The sequence below is a fragment of the Amphiura filiformis genome, chromosome 3 (assembly GCF_039555335.1).
Source record: "Amphiura filiformis chromosome 3, Afil_fr2py, whole genome shotgun sequence".
Classification (NCBI taxonomy): Eukaryota; Metazoa; Echinodermata; class Ophiuroidea; order Amphilepidida; family Amphiuridae; genus Amphiura; species Amphiura filiformis.
This window is the reverse complement of record NC_092630.1, coordinates 2,330,222-2,350,777: the sequence shown is the minus strand read 5'-3', so window position 1 is coordinate 2,350,777 and position 20,556 is coordinate 2,330,222.

The following is a 20,556-nucleotide window of genomic DNA, read 5'->3' as shown; positions in this document are numbered from 1 at the left end:
ATAGAATGAGGCTATCAATTACCACTGACGAATAAGAACTAGATAACTTGAGAGAAAGCATTCTTCCAAATGGGCAAATTGTGTGTGATTGCAAATGCAATGTGAGATTTGCATTCATGTTATTTTCTTAGAATGATATATTCATTCAATGTTGAGAGGAAACGATTTCTTTAATATCATGAATGCCAATATAAACAATGAATATTTTGAGCTGCAATCATTAAAACGTGAACAACGCTCCTAACTTCAGGTTATTGTTTTCACTTTTCACTTATTAACGGATCTCTACGCAAAATCAACAGATGTAAATCAGAAGTGCAACCTTGCCACAGTGCGACACAATGTGTAATTAATTGAGATACAGATTTAAAAAACAACAACTTGGAGCTATACTTTGATCAGCGCGTAATCGGCGGGAAATGTTGGGCTTTTACCACTACGCCGAAAATAGATGCACATAAAGAGTGATATAGTTAACCTGTCTGGTCTATATTGTGTGTGTTAATTAAAGTAGGCGAAGTATATGACTTTAATTAATAATTCGTGATACTTCTAGCTACTTCTAACGAGTTATCACAAGACAATTATCGAAAGAAAATATATTTATATTAATCCGCTATGTTATAAGGCACGCCGATTACGAGCTGATCAAACTGTAACTATTATTGGCAACACATATAGCTTCAGGCTGGATTACCATGGAACACTATCTGCTTATCTGCTTAGACTTGAATGGCAACATTTCAGGCGCGTATACAGGTCTGTATTATGCATGCCATAATCAATCACTAAGCTTCAGACATCCATCAACATGTTCAATCCCCATAAACAGGATTTTTGATTTTTGATTAAACTGATGCTTTGGGCCTTTCGGAAGTACTATTGCATGTAAACTTAAACATTAACAACTAAAGCATCAGATTGTTGTGTTACAATGCAATCAGTTAGATGGATCCTCACCAAACATGCCAAAACAGCATTGAAAAAAATCGTCCGCCATTAAAAGCACGAAGGGTAAGTGGAATATTTATCAGACTAGTTTTGATCAATAAAGAGTGTTTTCATTGTATCCTATATCTATAGAGTCTGCTCATGTTATCCTCAATGGAGTCTGTTCATGTTGTCCTACTCAATCTCATACACAAAGACTAATCCCCCCAGATAACGAGGCTAATGGAAGTCTCATACTACGAACAAGAAAATAACAGAATATAGCTATTCAAATGCTCATTCTTTGTTGATGCATATTTCTCCCGTGTGACAGAGAGAAGTAGACTTTTCATAAAAGAGGAAACATAACACCATCACGTACTAGTACTAACCGATGGTTACATTTTATTGATCCCAGTCATCAAAACCGCTTTTATATTCATAAAACACATCTTGCTACAGGTACCCACTTAACTATGGTCTTGTTGTTTCATCATGTAATAAATATACACCCCAAGGTTTCAAAATCCCGATTTCTTTCTTTCTTCCACGTGCATTTTGAGTGAGAACATAATAATACGGTATAGGGCTTCTTCCATGGCATGCTTGGTGTAAATGTGAATACAGAGCATTCACGTTGGCGACTTGAAGGGAAAGAAAGAAGGAATAAAGAGAGAAAACAAATAAAGAAGTTGTTTGCTCTAGGTGGGATTCGAACCCCCAGATCCCTGAACGAGGGCCAGATTGAATGCCAAAATGTACTGCTCAAAGTTTTAAGGCGACACTAGCCAGTCACCCAGATTCTAAAATGGTTTTAGGTGTTTTTCAAAATTCACACATTATGGCTTTTATTGAACTTTTATTTAACTCTAAACAAATATCATGATACCAACACCTGACTTTTGAAAAGAAAGTACAGTGAATACAGTTGACCTTTTGAAAATTTATCTATACACTTCTCCATGAGATTGCAAGTTAGCTCAAACGATGAGGCGTTCGACTATGGTGCAAGAGGTTGCAGGTTCAAACTCTTGTGGTGCCTAGTACGGGGCGGTCAAAAAGTTCGTAGAACTCGGTATGTTACTTTGTCGCACGGTATTGAATTTGGTCTTATTTGAAAGCTTGTTCCTTCAAAACATGACTGCAAAGATATTATATTTTTGCATCACTGTATATGGGCAGGACACTCTTCAGAGGAAGCCTACCTCCATGAATTCACAGGTACTACCAGAAGTGAATACAGGGTCATCATGCAAATGTCTCACGACGGTGGTGAAAACTCAAATAAACTTTAACAATGTACAGTTGTTGTAAATGGCAATGAAGTCCTTGGTATTCAACAGCAACGAAATGGCTCTTAGAGTTCAAGAATGGAATAAGCGTCCTTGAAGATCATCCAAGGTCCAAAAGACTTGCTGACGTCACCACTAATGATATACGCGCTGGTACAGTGGCATTGATAATGAATAAAGAGCCAAATAAGAAAGATGAGATAGCCACAAAATATGACAACTCTGATGGATGTGTTTTCAATATTAATCCATTAACAGTTGGGTATCCCAGGGTGTATTCTAGATGGGGTCCCAGAATCTTCATTAACAAAATTGATACCAGTTGACATATTAAGGTCCACACCTTCTATACGCATAAAATGAGGACCAAGGCAAGTTTAATCTATATGTGGCTAAAGGTGATACGGTATACATTAATCACTGGAATTATGAGTGAATTTAGTGGAAGCACCTGGATCTCACACGCCTAAGAAGATCATCACTCGGTCACCGTAGTGCAAGGTCTTCATCGCTGTTTCTGAGATCCAGGGATAGTCTTGATGACAGATCATTTGCCAAATGAAAGTACAATTATAGGCATATATCATATAATTTTTATAGCAAAATTGAGGCAAGCCATCGTGTGAAGAAGGTTGATGGTAGGAATGTGGCTGTTCTCGGATTGTGTCCTGTACGCTATTCTTAGTTTGTCAAGCTGCCATTCACGATAGAGGGGTCAGTTAATTAAATTAATCATATTGTGGTTCAGGCATGGCCTTTAGTTAGTGAAACCTATTTTAGAATTTTAAGTCCTACCTTCATAATACCAGGTTTGCTGGTGATCAATGCTGGTGAGCCTTCACTGAATAGTGGCTCAAGGAGCTATCGGAAGACTTCCATTTTGTTGACATAGAAGGTTTCAAGAAAAATTGCGACGGGTACATTAAGGTATGTATTGACCAGGCTCAAGGGAGAGATAGAAAGGAATTGGCTAGTACTCTTTCAAGTACCTTGTTCTACGAACTTATTGACCGCCCCTCGTACGATCTCGTGGAAAATTGAGTTAGCTTGAAATTCCCATGGACAAGGAACTTACTGCTAATTGTCTCGTTGTAACCTGTACGAAACTCGGGGAGCTGATCCTGGTTACGAAGGTCTAGGGTGTGCGGCAAAGTAGCAGCACAGTCCCTGATTTGTTGTTAAATGGTTTGCGGAATGATGTGGGGCTATAGTTTTCAGTGACAATCTGTAAAGTGTGCTGAGGCTTGTTGATCAACGTCTAGGCGTTCTGCCTGTGCCTAGTGCACTATAAGTCACTGCGCTTTTTTAAAACTATATATTACACAAACTACAAAATGATGTGCAGGGGTATCTTTTGTGAGTTAAATTTTAATTTAATTGTCAAACTTGAAAACAATCACATTGTATCGTATCTCACAGAAACCTAAGCAGTACTGTACAGCACCCTCGAGACGTACACGATATCAAATAAAGTCTGACACAAACCTCATCAAAATGTGCCCTTTGGTGTTATAACGATATTTTACCATAAGGCAGAGAAATGTTGTAGCTAAATAATGACGGCGCAAACAAAATTATGTGATCGATTGTCATATCTTTCTTTTCCAAGCATCGTAATTTAAAAGTGTTTAGTCCTTATCTTGGGGGGGTGAAAATTCAAATGCGAGAATCCAATTTTAATCCCAATGATGATACGTTATCTGCAGCTTGTAATAATTTACAGGTAACATCAAGTTACTTCCCCAGAACAAAAATCAATCAGGAAATGCGAAATTGATGGCAAACACAGCAACACGATCAATACACAATATCAATATGACATTTCATTGGAATAATAATATTGCCTTATGCATAGTACAGCCTGATACATTAAATTAATTTATCAGTAGCATTTTAAAGCAAACTTTCAATTTTAGCAGTTCTCGGTCATTTTATTTTACTTTTCTTTTTCTTTCCGCCACTTGTAATCTGCTTGTTTCTAAAATTTTATTTGACCTTGTCTATGCACACATTTTCACAGGATTTTAGTCAAATGCAAGTTTTGACTTCTTTATCGCTTCAAATATTTTCACAAGAGCTTCTACCACCCATTCTGAAACATAAAATGGTCTGCCTTACCCATGGGTTGCATTATAAATATTTTTAAAATAAAATTTGTGCATAGGATGATCCTACAAATACGAAGTTATTTAACAATGTTTGGAGCTGTTTGTGAGCTACCTGCATTATAGCACATCAGAATTCAGATGGCAATCCAAAGGCGAGGGATTGCAACCAATCATTTTCAGTTCATTTCAGTTCATGAATATTTGAGATCGGTCCGTTATTCCAAAGTGATGTTATCCTAAAGGGGCATTATTCCGAAATGTGGTACAGTTAAGGGTAAGGGTACGGGTTAGGGTTCGGTTTTGGTAAGGGTAAGGGTAAGGGTAAGGGTATGGGTATGGGTTAGGGTTCGGGTTAGATTTAGGCTTAGTGGTAAATTCTGAATAACGCTCCTCTTACTCAATTCTGAATAACGAGTAGGAACCGAATGTTTTACGTTAAAATACTCACATACTGATATGAATGCAGGCAATTTTGTGATAACGTAGGGCCAAGGCTGCTAAAAAGTTCCAAACACATTTGAGAGAATATTGCAGGCCACAACACGTCACGTTGCAGCTGACCATTTCAAAACACTTGACCAAAGAGCACTTAAAGAGTAGATTAAACAATGCAAATCAGCATCGGATAAAAGTGTTACCCAGGAGACAAAGCATCCATGAAACCTGAGAGGTCCTCAAAAGGTACAAATAGAATGCTTATCATGTTATACTGGAGAAGCAATCGCACATAGCTTACGAGCTTATAGCTATACATTCAATTTCCACTGCTGACGAAGGAAGCAATGAACAAGATGAACTAGATCACTTATGAGAAAACAATCAATTCTACATCTCTACATCTACCAGGAAAGTTGCCAAAAGGCAATATCTGACTGAGAATACAATACTGACACCGGTCATCAGACACGGATCAAAAACTGACAAATACTTACAAACAGAACTGCACTACTTTATTAATACTTTTGTTTTTAAGACCAGATGTAAATTGACTCTCAACTCAACTGACTCTCAACTGGGACGGCACAATTTGAATTCAAATAATGTAGACAATATCACCCTTTGGGTTATAACATGTGAGCGTTTTACTTGTCAAACTTGAATAACAAATAGGTGGTACAAAATGAGATTATGGGGGGGTGTAGAATTGTCACCCATGGGCAAATGAAACACACTGAATGTCCAAAACACGTTTTAGAGAACATTGCGGGCAAAACCTCAAAATGGCACGTTGTTACTGGCCATTACAAGACTCTTGACCAAAGGACATTTCAAGGCCAAGCCAGCATCAGATAAAAGCTGCTATTCAGGAGAATGTATCATGATGTCCTGAAAAGGTACGAATACGCCCAAATGAAATACCTGTTTGTAAATTGTAACATACTTCATCGTCGAGTACCATATGGGGGAATATATATATTATTAGAAAAATAACCCCTTTCTAACAATTTATATTAAATGTTTGCATTTATAATGATACTAATTTCATTCTTAGCGACATTTTTTACCCCATATTTACAACTTAGCAAAGTTTTTTGATCTGCTACGCCATATTTGTAGGGAATATCAACTATGTAAAGACAAATTTTATGTTGTTGTTTTTATTATCATTTTTGACCCAAAATGATATTTAGCTGTAAATTTCTGAAAATGTTTTTACAGAAAATTGGGATATCTTTGTGTCAAGCCATTTTCAACTTGATCCCTTTAAGCCCTCATAATGTACAAAAGCCAGGGCAAAATCCACAAACCTACTTAAGATTTATCGATCTGTGCAAGTCAATAGATCTGTATCAGAATACGGCAAAATGGTCTATAGTCTCCAAAAGGCCTTTCACCTGAATAGACATATGATATTTCGTTCATCTACATACATGCATAGAAATACATTTTTAACTTTCTTTAAATACCTCGTCTAAACCTGATAACAGCGGCGTCTACGTATTGTCATAATGTACGACAAGCCACGAAGTACACTTTTCTTAAAGATTGCTTTTCCTGTGCACGTCATTAGACGTATCTTAGGCTATGGCCCGTTTCTATTGATAAATTTACTGTCTCTAAATAGGATTTTCACTTGAATTGGAAGAAAACGTTTGCTTTCAAATCAAATTATCTTGCATGCAATGAATTCTAAACATAGCACAGTTATATGTAAATAGAAGGATCATTGAATTCTCAATTGTTGGCTTAATACGTTTAAATTACGATACTTGGAAAATGAAGATTACCTGAAAGATATGACAATTTATTAAAATAATTTAATTTGCGATATTACAATTTAGAAGGTACAACCTTTCTTGGCCTTATGGCAAAATATGTTTTGAACCTCAAAAAAACATATTGATGAGGCTTGTCAGACTTTATTTTATCCTTTGCTTTCTGCAAAGCTACATTATATTCTGCAAATTTATAAAACGTTAACCTTCGTTTTCATTTCTTGTCTTGTCTTGTCTTTTCTTTTCATTTCTTTTCATTTCTTTTCAATTCTTTTCATTTCTTTTCAATTCTTTTCTTTTCAATTCTTTTCTTTTCTTTTCTTTTCTTTTCTTTTCTTTTCTTTTCTTTTCTTTTCTTTTCTTTTCTTTTCTTTTCTTTTCTTTTCTTTTCTTTTCTTTTCTTTTCTTTTCTTTTCTTTTCTTTTCTTTTCTTTTCTTTTCTTTTCTTTTCTTTTCTTTTCTTTTCTTTTTTTCTTTTTTTTCTTTTTTTCTTTACATAATAGTGCAGATATTCACAAAGTACAGACCAAAAAGGTATTTTTCGCTACAACTTGATTGTTTGAATCTATGGAAGTGACTGAAAATTATGTATATTTACATAATTCTTTTATTGAAGAGCAGAACGGTCAATTTCCAAAACTTACAAAGTGTATGAAAGCTGTTTTCAATGCATAACATATTCGGTATTGCTTGTTTCGAGCATTAGAATACCGAAACAAATAAAGTATTCGACGGTGCGGTGCTTTCAGCTGAAGTTCTTTCAGAGACTCTCAGTAGTTAAGTCCTGCTTGTCCTGCTACCTATATAAGTCAATAGATTTATATCAGTTTATTTAGTTAACAGCAAAATGGTTTTTTTATTGACAAAACTAAGCTCCATAAACAAGATTTTCACCAGAATTGAGAGAAATTGAATTTTGTTTATCTTCATACTTAAATGCAACGTTTTCTCGATGCACCTCAAGTCAGATTATCTTGTATGCGGTGAATGTTTAAAATAACACACATTCATCATATCTAGAATGAGAATCGGGGCTTCAATTGCGGAAATGTCAGAAGTAGAGATGTATTATTTTCGAAAAAAAATATACTAGAACTGTGCTAATAAGCTTATGGCTAAACATACATAGATTACGGCTATCAATTTCCACTAAGGAACAAGAACTAGATCACTTGTGAGAAAGCAATTATCGAATGGCAAATTGTTTGTGATATCAATTTCATTGGTTTGCCAGCAAAAACAAAATGCAATGTGAGATTTGCACTCATGATGTGTTATTGGAATGATAAAACCAATTCATTCAATGTTGAGAGGCAATGGTTTCTTTAATATTATTAGGCATATCACCAAAAACACGTTATTTAATGTTTTTACATGAATAAGCTTTATTAAAGCATCAAAAATCAAAAAACGGAATTGAAATCGGTCAATGCATTGTGATGTAGAGTCAATTTTAGGATGCTCATAAATGGAATGCAAATCTACCATAAATGGCTATAATCACAAAATTGGCACATTTTGAGATTTTGAAGGTTTATTTGGACGCTTGCTTGAAAAAGCAGCGTTAATTTAAGTATCACATGTTAAATGCCTATCTTTTCTGACTTCGTCAAAGAAAACAAAATTTAAAAATCTATTTTAGCCATTTCGGCCAATCTGCAGACAAATTAAAGCTGAAAAAATGACTAAGTTCAGCTAATTAATATGCAGTATTGATGCCAATAGAAAACCGTTCATGATATCAGGGTGCGGTTTTTTTGCACACATATGTATACAAAGTTCTTTCAATTGATATGAAAAAATACACAAAAAGTAATTGATTATGCAAATTAGCTAATTACAGCTAATTTTGTATTCATGATATTATTATGTAAATTAGGCATGAGTAATTTTTTTTTCAATAATGAAAGTCTTTTTATTCATCATAGATTTGTCAAGTATGAACCTTTTACGATGTTGAATAAAGAAACTGCAGTTAATTACTTTAATATAATACTAAAAATGCAAAGTTTGACATTTTGACGGTGTCTGGAATAGAATTTTAATTTTTTTTCGGTAAACATGGTAAGTGTCACCATTGCTCAAAGCCAAATCCGAAAAGTAAATATAAAAATTCATTTGCAATGAGACTTTAAATTAACATTTTGTTATCTAGATTAACATGGGAGGGCAAATGGTAAAAGGAACCGCCATTCCACTATACCGTGTATACAAAAATGGTGTGGCCTTGGACACACACAATGGCTTAGAGCTATTGTGGTTTGTAATATTACTCCCTCTAAATTCACTTTGATAATATTATTTTTCAACTCGTTTTCCTCAAGTGTGCCATTCGTTGTCGACGGAAATAATTTACATGCTAAGAAAGATTAGTATTTCAGCTAAATGGTGGTAGGTTTGTTTTTTTTATTTCAAAAGGTCTATATTTATTGATTTATGAGGGATCTTCAACAATCCATAAAAACAGGTAGTAGCTCTTAAACGAAGCAAAATTTATTTTTAAAAGACCCGATGGTGGTCAAAGAAAGGTTTCACACACCATATATTAAAAATTCAAACAATTGGGATAAATAGCACATATGAGTAAATATATTTTTCGACATGGATGTGTGCTAAAATTGAAAAACTTTGATGCGCGCGCTTTTCAATTTACTGTTATGCTTGCATGCACAGTGTGGCAGAATAATTGAGCAGCCACTGTGACATCCCTAATATTATGAATGTCAACAATGAACTTATTTGGGTGCAATGTAAAAAGGACGGTTTAGGATATTGCTTTTAACTGGATATCTGTTTTATGTGCGACAGTGAAATAAACATAGCTGTAAATCAGGATTGGATTAAATCTTTCCACACGTGTGCTCCACACAATGTAAGATTCCTTGAGATAGAGATTTAAGAGAACTTGGAGCCTCATTATTATTGCCGACACAATAGCCACAGGCTTGCTTGATAATCATGCATTGGCATGTAAGAACACTACCTGTTAGCTACTGTTCATATAGGAGACTTGAATGGCAACTTTTCAACACGTAACTGTATGCACGCCATAATTAATCACTAAGCCTCAGACATCACATCAACAGATTGCTCTTGCATCATCAATATATTCAATCACCATAAACAGGTTTTTTGATTTTTGATTAAAACTGATGCTTTGGGCCTTTAGGAAGTATTGCAGGGAATCTTAAAAATTAAACTTACAACCTTAGTGCAAAAACACCATTCATTTCGTGATTTTCGTCGCTGTTCTGTATGACATGCCATTTTAATCTCGATTCCAAGCAAATTAAAGCGATTCTCTTTTTGTTCAATGGGCTATTCCAGAAAATAGATGCACACCCCCTATAGAGGAGTTCGGATATCCGGACTTTTTGTCTAGTCGTGACTGTTGGAAATCCAGACTTTTAAAGTGCCCAAAGGCAAAAAAAATCCGGTAGAAAAATAGTTTAAAATCAGAAATCCTCAATTTGAGAGCTCATTTTCAACATTTCCGTGATTTTTCCTTCATTTGATTGGATTTCCAAGCTTTTTCCAGTAACATTGGCAACTGGAAATCCAGTCGTTTTCAGAAAGCAGACTTGGAAATCCGGACATTTCTTTGATTGAAAGTTTACTCCTCTATAGGGGGTGTGCACCTATTTTCTGGAATAGCCCAATGTCAATCTAGCATTTCACGTGTAAGTCATGATGTATTATCACGCAGGAAAATAAAATGTGCCACCAGCCTTGTCCTTCAACACTTATTTACCTGCATCAGATCTGAAACTTGGTCATAGTTCCTTAAAGGTGAGGTATGAACGTTTGGACAGTATTTATTTTGGGACATTAGAGCACATCAGACATATCGAATTGCATTCTGAATACGAAGAATGTCCTTCTGATATCAAATAATTTAGATTATTTGAAAATCGCAATGTAATACACATTTTATGGCAAATGATTAAAAATTGATATTTTTGATATTTAACAGTACTCGAAGTAAACTTTATAAATCTGATGATTTATACTTAAGGTGTATGTAGGTGGAATGAAAAGCCGACGATCAATTGAAAATTTTGACCTTTCGTATTAAAGATATGGATTTTTTTTCCCCAAAACACAAAAAAAAAATTAGGTCTTTTTGGGAAAAAAATCCATATCTTCAATTGATCGTCGGCTTATATCATTAGATTTATACAATTTACTTCTAGCACTGTTATATATCAAAAATGTGATTGAACACTACGAATAAGCCGTAAACTCGGCAAATTGTATTCTGAGTTACAGTGTCAAATGTACGCGAAGGCCGTATTCATAGGTATCTTAATTCGGTGCGACAAGTATCTGATCAAACAGTGTTTAAACCAATCAATAATCCTATTGCTGAAGAGGATAATACTTATTTCTATAGAAATAGATCTTGTCTTTGTTTGTTTTGGCTAAATCCTGTTCAAATGGTGGATAACAAAGCATTGTATTTTGTCTAGGTATGTATAACCAATAATTAACAATGAGAGGACCAGGGGCGTAGCAAGAGCATCAAGGGCCCATGGACAAGGAGCAGTACGGGCCCTTTTAACCAGGGCGGGATTTACCTTAAGGGGGCCTTGGGCCAGCCCAAAATTTGGAGGACCCGAAGTTACGTTCCGAGGAAGGCCTGTGCACTCAAGTCACCGACCAAGTTTTGGTTTACGTATAATATAAATGGGGACTAACATATTTTGTTCCGATGTTACTAGGACATTTGCGCGCGAAGCACGCAAAAAAATCTATTTCAGACCCAGATCAACATGAATTTTGCGATTTGAATGCGCGAGAAGCGCGGAAGATTTTACAATGTTGCCCTTTTTTGGCCAAAAAACATGCTGTTATTGGGGTTAAAAGAAAGATGCATGGGGCAATTTTGGGGCCCTGGACCCGGGCCCACCTGGCCATTGATAAGTCCGGCCCTGTTCTCCATGATCAGCCCTCATTTTATTTTCGCTTTTGTGCTCGGGGCCCCTGAACCCTCGGGGCCCATGGACTTCGTCCACCCTGTCCTCCCGCTTGTTGCGCCCCTGGAGAGGACATTCTTGAACCTCGATGACTTGGGGATGATTTGAAATGACCGCCAATTAGGACTGTTTGATATTTATTACCAGAAATGTGGAAAAAGAGACACACGTAGAACCGAAAAATGGTACAATTTTGTTGAAGGAACAGAGTTCAACAAGTCAAATGATATACCATTTTAAAGCTTATGATATATATTTTCTAAACACGAAATAAAACAAAATTGACCTGGGCCGAGTTTACGGCTGATTCGTGGTGTCCAATCACAAATGTGAATAATATCAAATTTTAATAATTTGTCATAAAATTTGTATTATTTCGTAAATTAAAAACAATGAAAATTATTTGATATCAGAAAGACATTCTTCGAATTCAGAATGCAATTCGATATGTCTGATGTGCTCTCATGTCCCACAAAAAATACTGTCGAAACGCCCAAAACGCTCATTCCAGAACCCTTAACTATAAAGAAGCCAGTAAAATATAATTGCCTCTAAAGTTTCAATATACAAAGCAGATCATCACCATGATTGCTATGTTACAAAGCAGTCAGTTAGATGGATCCTCAACAAAATAGCATTGAAAAAAAGGAACTGTCGGCCATCAAAAGCAGGAAGGGTATTAGTGGAATATTTATTAGACTAGTTTTGATCAATAAAGAGTGTTTTCATTGTATGCTATATCTATAGAGTCTGCTCATATTATCCTCAATAGAGTCTGTTCATGTTGTCCCACTCAATCTCATACACAAAGACTAGTCCCCCCAGATAACGAGGCTAATGGAACTCTCATACTACGAACAAGAAAATAACAGAATATAGCTATTCAAATGCTCATTCTTTGTTGATGCATATTTCCCCCGTGTGACAGAGGGAAGTATACTTTTCATTAAAGAGGAAACATAACACCATCACGTACTAGTACTAACCGATGGTTACATTTTATTGATCCCAGTCATCAAAAGCGCTTTTATATTCATAAAACACATCTTGCTACAGGTACCCACTTAAGGTTATTAATTATTTTAAACTGTTGTGATTTGGTAGTTCACAGCATCTTACGAATGGTAGTGAGCTTTGGCAAAAACTGCATTGCTCAATTCATAGCGAGCGTGTAGAAGAATTAAAATATCACAGATACACTTTTATAGGTGCTGCGGTTCTTGAGTTATGTTGTAAAGAGGGCTGAAACAACAACACTTTTGTAAAACGTACATAACTCATTAATAGCAATAAATTAAGCAAGTTTGCAAAGTATATGATTTGTAGAATGAACTTTTGCAAAACATCAAGGCATTAATTTTCATTAATATATTGATATAGAGAATGAAAATCGATTTTTAGGTTGCTTCGACCAACAATACCTCGTCTACCCTTAACTATGGTCTTGTTATTTCATCATGTAATAAATCTACACCCCAAGGTTTCTTTTCCTTTCTTCCACGTGCATTTTGAGTGAGAACATAATTATATAGGGCTTCTTCCATGGCATGCTTGGTGTAATTGTGAATACAGACCATTCAAGTTATCCCTAACGCGCGAAGGGCTTTTTGGCGACTGGAAGGGAAAGAATGAAGGAATAAAGAGAGAAAACAAATAAAGAAGTTGTTTGCTCTAGGTGGGATTCGAACCCCAGACCCCTGATTGATTTTCGTTCTGGGGAAGTAACTTGATGCCACCTGTAAATTATTACAAGCTGCAGAAAACGGATGCTCATAGAAAAGTACAATTAGAAGTAAGTTCCTTGTCCAGGGAAATTTCAAGCTAACTCAATTTTTCCACGATAGCGTACTAGGCACCACAAGGGTTCGAACCCGCAACCTCTCGCACCATAATCGAACGCCTTATCGATTGAGCTAACTTGCAATCTCATGGAGAAGTGTATAGATAAATTTTCAAAAGGTCAACTGTATTCATTGTACTTTCCTTTCAAAAGTCAGAGGTTGGTATCATTTTATTTGTACAGAGTTCAATAAAAGCCATAATGTGTTACTTTTCATATTACTTGTGTGAATTTTGTGTCGCCGACCTATTGCTTGACAATGCAAGGTCAAGCAATATCAATATGACATTTCATTGGAATAATATTATTGCCTTATGCATAGCCCGATGCATAGTACAGCCTGATACATGAAATTAATTTATCAGTAGCATTTGTTAAGCAAACTTTTTTTTTCTTTTCTTCAATTTTAGTAGTTCTCGGTCGTTTTACTTTTCTTTTTCTTTCCGTCACTTTTAATCTGTTTGTTTTTCATATTGTTTTTGACCTTGTTTGTACACACATTTTCACAGGATTTTAGTCAAATTCAAGTTTGGACTTCTTTATCGCTTCAAATATTTTCACAAGAGCTTCCACCACCGATTCTGAAACCTGAAATGGTCTGTCTTACCCACGGGTAGCATTATGAATATTTTATTTAAGGTTAGCAACTATTTTACTGTTGCGATTTGATAGCTCACAGCATCTTGCAAATGGTAGTGAGCTTTGGCAAATATTGCATTGATCATTTTCATAGCGAGTGTGTAGAAGAATTCAAATATCACAGATATACTTTTGTAGGTACTGTACGTGGTTCTTGAGTTATGTTGTAAAGAGGGCTGAAACAACAACACTTTTGCAAAACGTACATAACTCATTAACAACAATATATCAAGCAAGTTTTCAAAGCATATGATTTGTAGAATGAACCTTTGCAAAACATCAAAGTGTTATTTTTCAATAATATATTGATATATTGCTTCGACCAACAATACCTCGTCTACCGTACCCTTAAAATGGATGCAAAGGATGATCCTACGATTCCCAAAGTCATTTGACAATGTTGCTGTTTGTGAGCTACCTGCATATTATAGCACATCAGATGGCAATCTAAAGGCGATGGATTGCAACCAATCATTTTCAGATCATGCTTTGAATGACCTATGAATATTTGGGGTCGGTCCGTTATTACAAAGGGACGTTATTCCGGTACGAGTTAGGGTACGGGTTAAGGGTAGGGTATGGTTAGGGTACGGGTTAGAGTTAGGCTTAGTGGTAAATTCTGAATAACAGACTAATAACGCCCCTCCTGCTCAATTCTGAATAACGCCTTCTCGTAAAAACGCCCCTTAGGATAACGGGCCAAGGCTACTAATAAGTTCCGGAATAAGTTTCAAGCACATTTGAGAGAATATTGCAGGCAATAACACAAAATGGCACGTTGCAGTTGACCATTTCAAAACACTTGACCAAAGGGCACTTAAAGCGTTGATTAAACAATCCAATTCAGCATCGGATAAAAGCTGTTACCCAGGAGCCAAAGCATCCATGAAACCTGAGAGGTCCTCAAAAGGTACAAATAGAATGCTTATCATGTTATACTGGAGAAGCAATCGCAGATTGCTTACGAGTTTATAGCTATATACATGTATTTCAAATTCACTGATTGATTGAAGAAGCAATGAACTAGATCACTTATGAGAAAGCAATCATCCAAAAGGGGAAATTGTTTGTGATTTCAATTTCATTGCATTTGCCTGCAAATGATAAAACCAAATTATTTCAATGTTGAGAGGCAACGATTTCTTTAATATCATGGAGTGCCAACAATGAACTTACGTAGGCTGCAATTTTAAAAGGGAACAATGGTCCTTTTATTTTAGGATATTGCTTTAAATTAATGGATCTCTGCTTTTTGGGCGAAAGTTCAAAGAAACATAGCTGTAAATCAGGAGTGTAATCTTGCCACACTTGTTCTCCACACAATGTAAGATTCCTTGAGATAGAGATGCCAAGACAACTTGGAGCCTCACTAGTATTCCGAATATATATATAACCTCAGGCTGGATGAGCATGCATTGGAGTGTAAGAAACACTATAATGTTATGGGGAAATTGAATGGACCACTTTTCAGGCACGTAGACAGGTCTGTATGAATGACATAATCAATCACCAAGTCTAAGACACCCTATCAACGACTTACATTTACCAAATACTAATAGCAATTTTGCAATATCAATGTATAGGGCACATGCGAGTTCTTGCATCATCAACATGATCAATCATCATGATCAGACTTTTTATTCTTGACAATTCTTGATTATAATGTTGCTTTGAGAATTTAACAAATAAATAGGAACCATAAATTTTACAGCACAGTTTGTATTCAAGATAATTATAATGTCTCAAAATATGAATGAAAAATAATAATTTTCCCACATCTACATTTCATTTTTACCTAATTGACTCTTAACTTAACTGACTCTCAACTGGGGAATTCAAATAATAATGTGGACAGTATCACACCCTTTCTGGATAATAACATTTAGAGTTTTTTACTTGTTAAACTTGAATAACATCTCATTACTTTATATATCTCGCAGATACCAAAGCAGTACAATCCATAAGCCCGGGTCCATAAGTACAGTATTGTCAGACACACCCGACGAGACTTACAAGATATTAAGGAAAGTCTGAACAGCTGCCTCATCAAAATGCGCCCTCTGGGGTTCAAACAATATTTGGCCATCGGGTAAGAAATGTTGAACCTTCTTGCACAAATAAAATATTGTTTTGATAGATTTTCATGTCATTCAGATAATCTTCAGAATTGGAATTTTTCTTTTCTTTTTCTTTTTCTTTTCTTTCTTTGAAGAACAGAACGGTCAATTTCCAAAACTTACAAAGTGTATGCAAGCTGGTTTACAGTGCCAATGCATAGAATATTCGGTATAGTTTGATTGGAGCATTAAAACAAATAAAGTATTCGATGGTGCGGTGCTTTCAGCAGAAGTTCTTACACAGACTCCCAGTAGTCTGATAGGTACGTCATGCTTGTCCTGCTACCTATAAAAGTCAATAGATCAGTTTATTTAGTTCACAGCAAAATGTTCCTTTTATTGACAAAACTAAGCTCTATAAACAAGCTTTTCACCAGAATTGACAGAAATTGTATTTTGTTTATCTTCATACTTAAATGCAACGTTTTCTCGATGCACCTCAAGTCAGATTATCTTGCATGCAGTGAATGTTTAAAATAACACATATTCATCATATTTATCTAGAATGAGAATTGGGGCTTCAATCGCGGAAATGTCAGAAGTAGAGATAGAATTGAATTGTGCTAATAAGCTTATGGCTAAACATACATAGATTACATAGATTACGGCTATCAATTTCCACTAAGGAACAAGAACTAGATCACTTGTGAGAAAGCAATTATCCAATTGCAAATTGTTTGTGATATCAATTTCATTGGATTTGCCAGCGAAAACAAATGCAATGTGAGGTTTGCATTCATGATGTGTTATTGGAATGATAAAACCAATTCATTCAATGTTGAGAGGCAATGGTTTCTTTAATATCATGAATGTCAACAATGAACTTATTTGGGGTGCAATGTAAGGGACAGTCCTCCATGGTTTAAGATATTGCTTTTAACGAGATCTCTGCTTTATGTGCGACAGTTCAATAGAACATAGCTGTAAATCAGGAAAGGATTAAATCTTTCCACGTGTGTGCTCCATAGGATTCTTGAGATAGAGATTCAAGAAAACTTGGTGCTAACTATTATTGCCGACAGAAATAGCTTCAGACTGGATGAGCATGCATTGGAATGTAAGAAACACTATCTGCTTATACGGGAGGCTTGAATGACAACTGTTGAAGCTCGTATACAGGTCTCTATTTATGCATGCCATAATCAATCACTAAGCCTCAGACATTCCATCAACAAATTGCTCTTGCATCGTCAACATGATCAATCACCATAAACAGGCTTTTTGATTTTTGATTAAACTGATGCTTTGGGGCTTTAGGAAGTATCAACCGTAGTGGGAAAACACAATTCGTCGTTGTTCTGTATAACATGCCATTTTAATCTCAATTCCAAGCAAATCAAAGTGATTCTCTTTTTGTTCAATGTCAATCTAGCATTTCACGTGTAAGTCATGTTGTATTATCACGCAGGAAAATAAATGTGCCCACCAGCCGTGTCCTTCAACACTTACTTACCTGCATCAGATCTGAAACTTGTTCATAGTTCCTTAACTATAAAGAATCCAGTAAAATATAATTGCCTCTAGAGTTATATACAAAGCAGATCATCACCATGAGCAACGATGAGCGGCTATCTGTCACAGATTGCTGTGTTACAAAGCAGTCAGTTTATAGATGGATCCTCACCAAAACAGCATTGAAAAAAGATAACTGTCTGCCATCAAAAGCACGAAGGGTAAGTGGAAAATTTATTAGACTAGTTTTGATCAATAAAGAATGGAGTCAATAGAGTCTGTGCATGTTGTCCTATTCAATCTCATACACAAAGGCTAGTCCACCCCCACCCCCAGATAACGAGGCTAATGGAACTCTCATACTACGAACAAGAAAATAACAGAATACAGGGTGTCTCAATAAAAATAGGCCCTGTGTATTGGGGGACCCAACTTAAAATGTCGGTAGTAAAATAAAAACTTTTTTAAAGATTCATAAACCATGACGCTTCTTATTTATGATGGTGCACAAAAAATCAAAATCCGTTCACGCGTCACCGAGATAATTGGGATTTTACAAATAGACCCATTTTTGGACCGTTCCAATGGAGCAATACACATTAAACACTAATGTGATGCATTGTAGTTTATAATGGACAAAAAAAGGAAGAAGAAGAAGTTGCTGTTGCGTACGAGTTTAAACAAAATAACCAATCAATTAATCTTTCAAAGAATGTTTATCACACCTTTCTCTTTGGGTTAACATTATGTGAAAATAATTTATATCTTCTAAAATATTGTTCAACATTTCTCAAGCAACAATAGGGCCAAGCGGTCACTTAATGTTTCATAATATGCATGGCCAGAAAAACACGAAAAAGAGTTCTTTCCCAAAAATGAATCTCACGAATGGCGTTTAGTGGCCCAAAAAACGCCTGTGATGCGCGACTAGTGATTTTTAAAACATAGTCTAAACAGGATTTACCCTTTTGAGCAAAATCATCCGTATACTGGAATTTAGCGCAATTTAACAACAAATAAGCAGGATTTTTATCTGAAAGGTAGTACCAATACTGGATTTAAAAAGAATACACCCTTTATATGTTTTCTTTATCATTTTCCAATATCTATAATGTCTGAGTGATGGTCCTGGTGCAAATCAGTTGAGGAAACACGCTTTGCGAATTGCGGGATCATTAATGACTTCTATACCATGTAAAGCTATGTAAGCGCATCAACTATAATAGCGAAACACAATTCGAGCGATCCATTCTCTGAAAAAAAAAGATATTTTTTCCTGGTCACGCATGTGTATATTATGAAACTTAACTGACCTCGTGGCCCTGTTGTTGCTTGAGAAATATGTTTAGAAGGTATATTTTCACAAATTTGTAACCCAAAGATAAATGTGTGAAAAACATTCTTTGAGAGATTGATTGATTGATTGATTGATTGGTTGGTTGATGTTCAGTAAACTCGTACCGAGCAAGACGGAGAGTTTACTTCATTACGTGTATTGCCCCATTGGAACGGTCCAAAAAAGGATCTATTTGTACAATCCTAATTATCTCAGTGACGCGTGAACAGATTTTGATGTTTTGTATACCATCTTAAAGACAAAACGTCATGGTTCTTGAATCTACAAAAAAGTTTTGATTTTACTGCGGACATTTTAAGTTACGTCCCCTAATCCACAGGGCCTATTTTAATTGAGACACCCTGTATAGCTATTGAAACGCTCATTCTTTGTTGATGCATATTTCCCCCGTGTGACAGAGAGAAGTAGAATTTCCATAAAAGAGGAAACATAAATTTAACACCATCACGTACTAGTACTAACCGATGGTTACATTTATTGATCCCAGTCATCAAAAGCGCTTTTATATTCATAAAACACATCTTGCTACAGGTACCCACTTAACTATGGTCTTGTTGTTTCATCATGTAATAAATCTACACCTCAAGGGTTCAAATTTTCCCGATTTTGTGAGAACACAATATTGGGCTTTTTCCTTGGTGTAGTTGTGAATAAAAACATTCAAGTTCTTGCATTGTGACAGGCTATTGCCAGGAACTAAGGCCAGATTGAATACAGAAACTTCATCAGTATACTGCACAATTCCAACAAAGATTGGAATTATTTCTGAGGCGACACTAGCCAGTCACTCAGATTCTAAACGGGTTAAGGTTTTTGTCCAAATTCACACAAGTAGTATTACAAGTAACACATTATTGAACTATGAAAAATTCTAATGATACTGACACCTGACTTTTGAAAGGAAAAAACAGTGAATACAGTTGACAGAAGCAAAGTTACAAGCATTTGATTAGACGAAGGTACAGTTTTAAAAGTGACAAACTGGCCTATTCAAAACTCCACAGACTAGACATCTGGTTTGAGAGTGGTGAATGGTTAATTTTGGCGTTTGGCTTTAATTTAAAACAAAAGGAACAAAAGAAAACTGAAACAAAAGAACTGACAAATAAAATGAAAGTTATGAAAAGTACAGAGAAGTAAAAACTGAAATAAAAACTGCTTTGAATAACGCTTCATTAAAGAAACTGTGTTGTCTCTTTGTTGCGCTTGTTGGAACCTTTTTGCGCCTTGTATAGGCCAGTTTGTCACTTTTACAGCTGGACCTTTGTCTATTCAATTGCTTGTAACTTTAGTTCTTGAGGTCACATTGGATTCAATGTGGTGTCATAATGTGTAGGATTAACTAGTGCATCTATTAAAAAAACAAATTTACCCCAATATTGTTCAGTTTTGAAATTGTGATTATTTTTCCAAGTGTAAGGATACTTTATTGGTGCAGTATATGACATTTCCTGGGAATAATTTTATTGCCTTAGATAAATGCACCTTGATACATTAGATTTAGTTTTGCCTTGCCTTGCTTCGTAATCCTTTAGTTCCCAGTAGAATTTTTTTAAAGCAAACTCACATTTTTGGCAGATCTCGTTAATTTAATTTTCTTTCCTCCACTTTTAATATGTTTATTTTTTT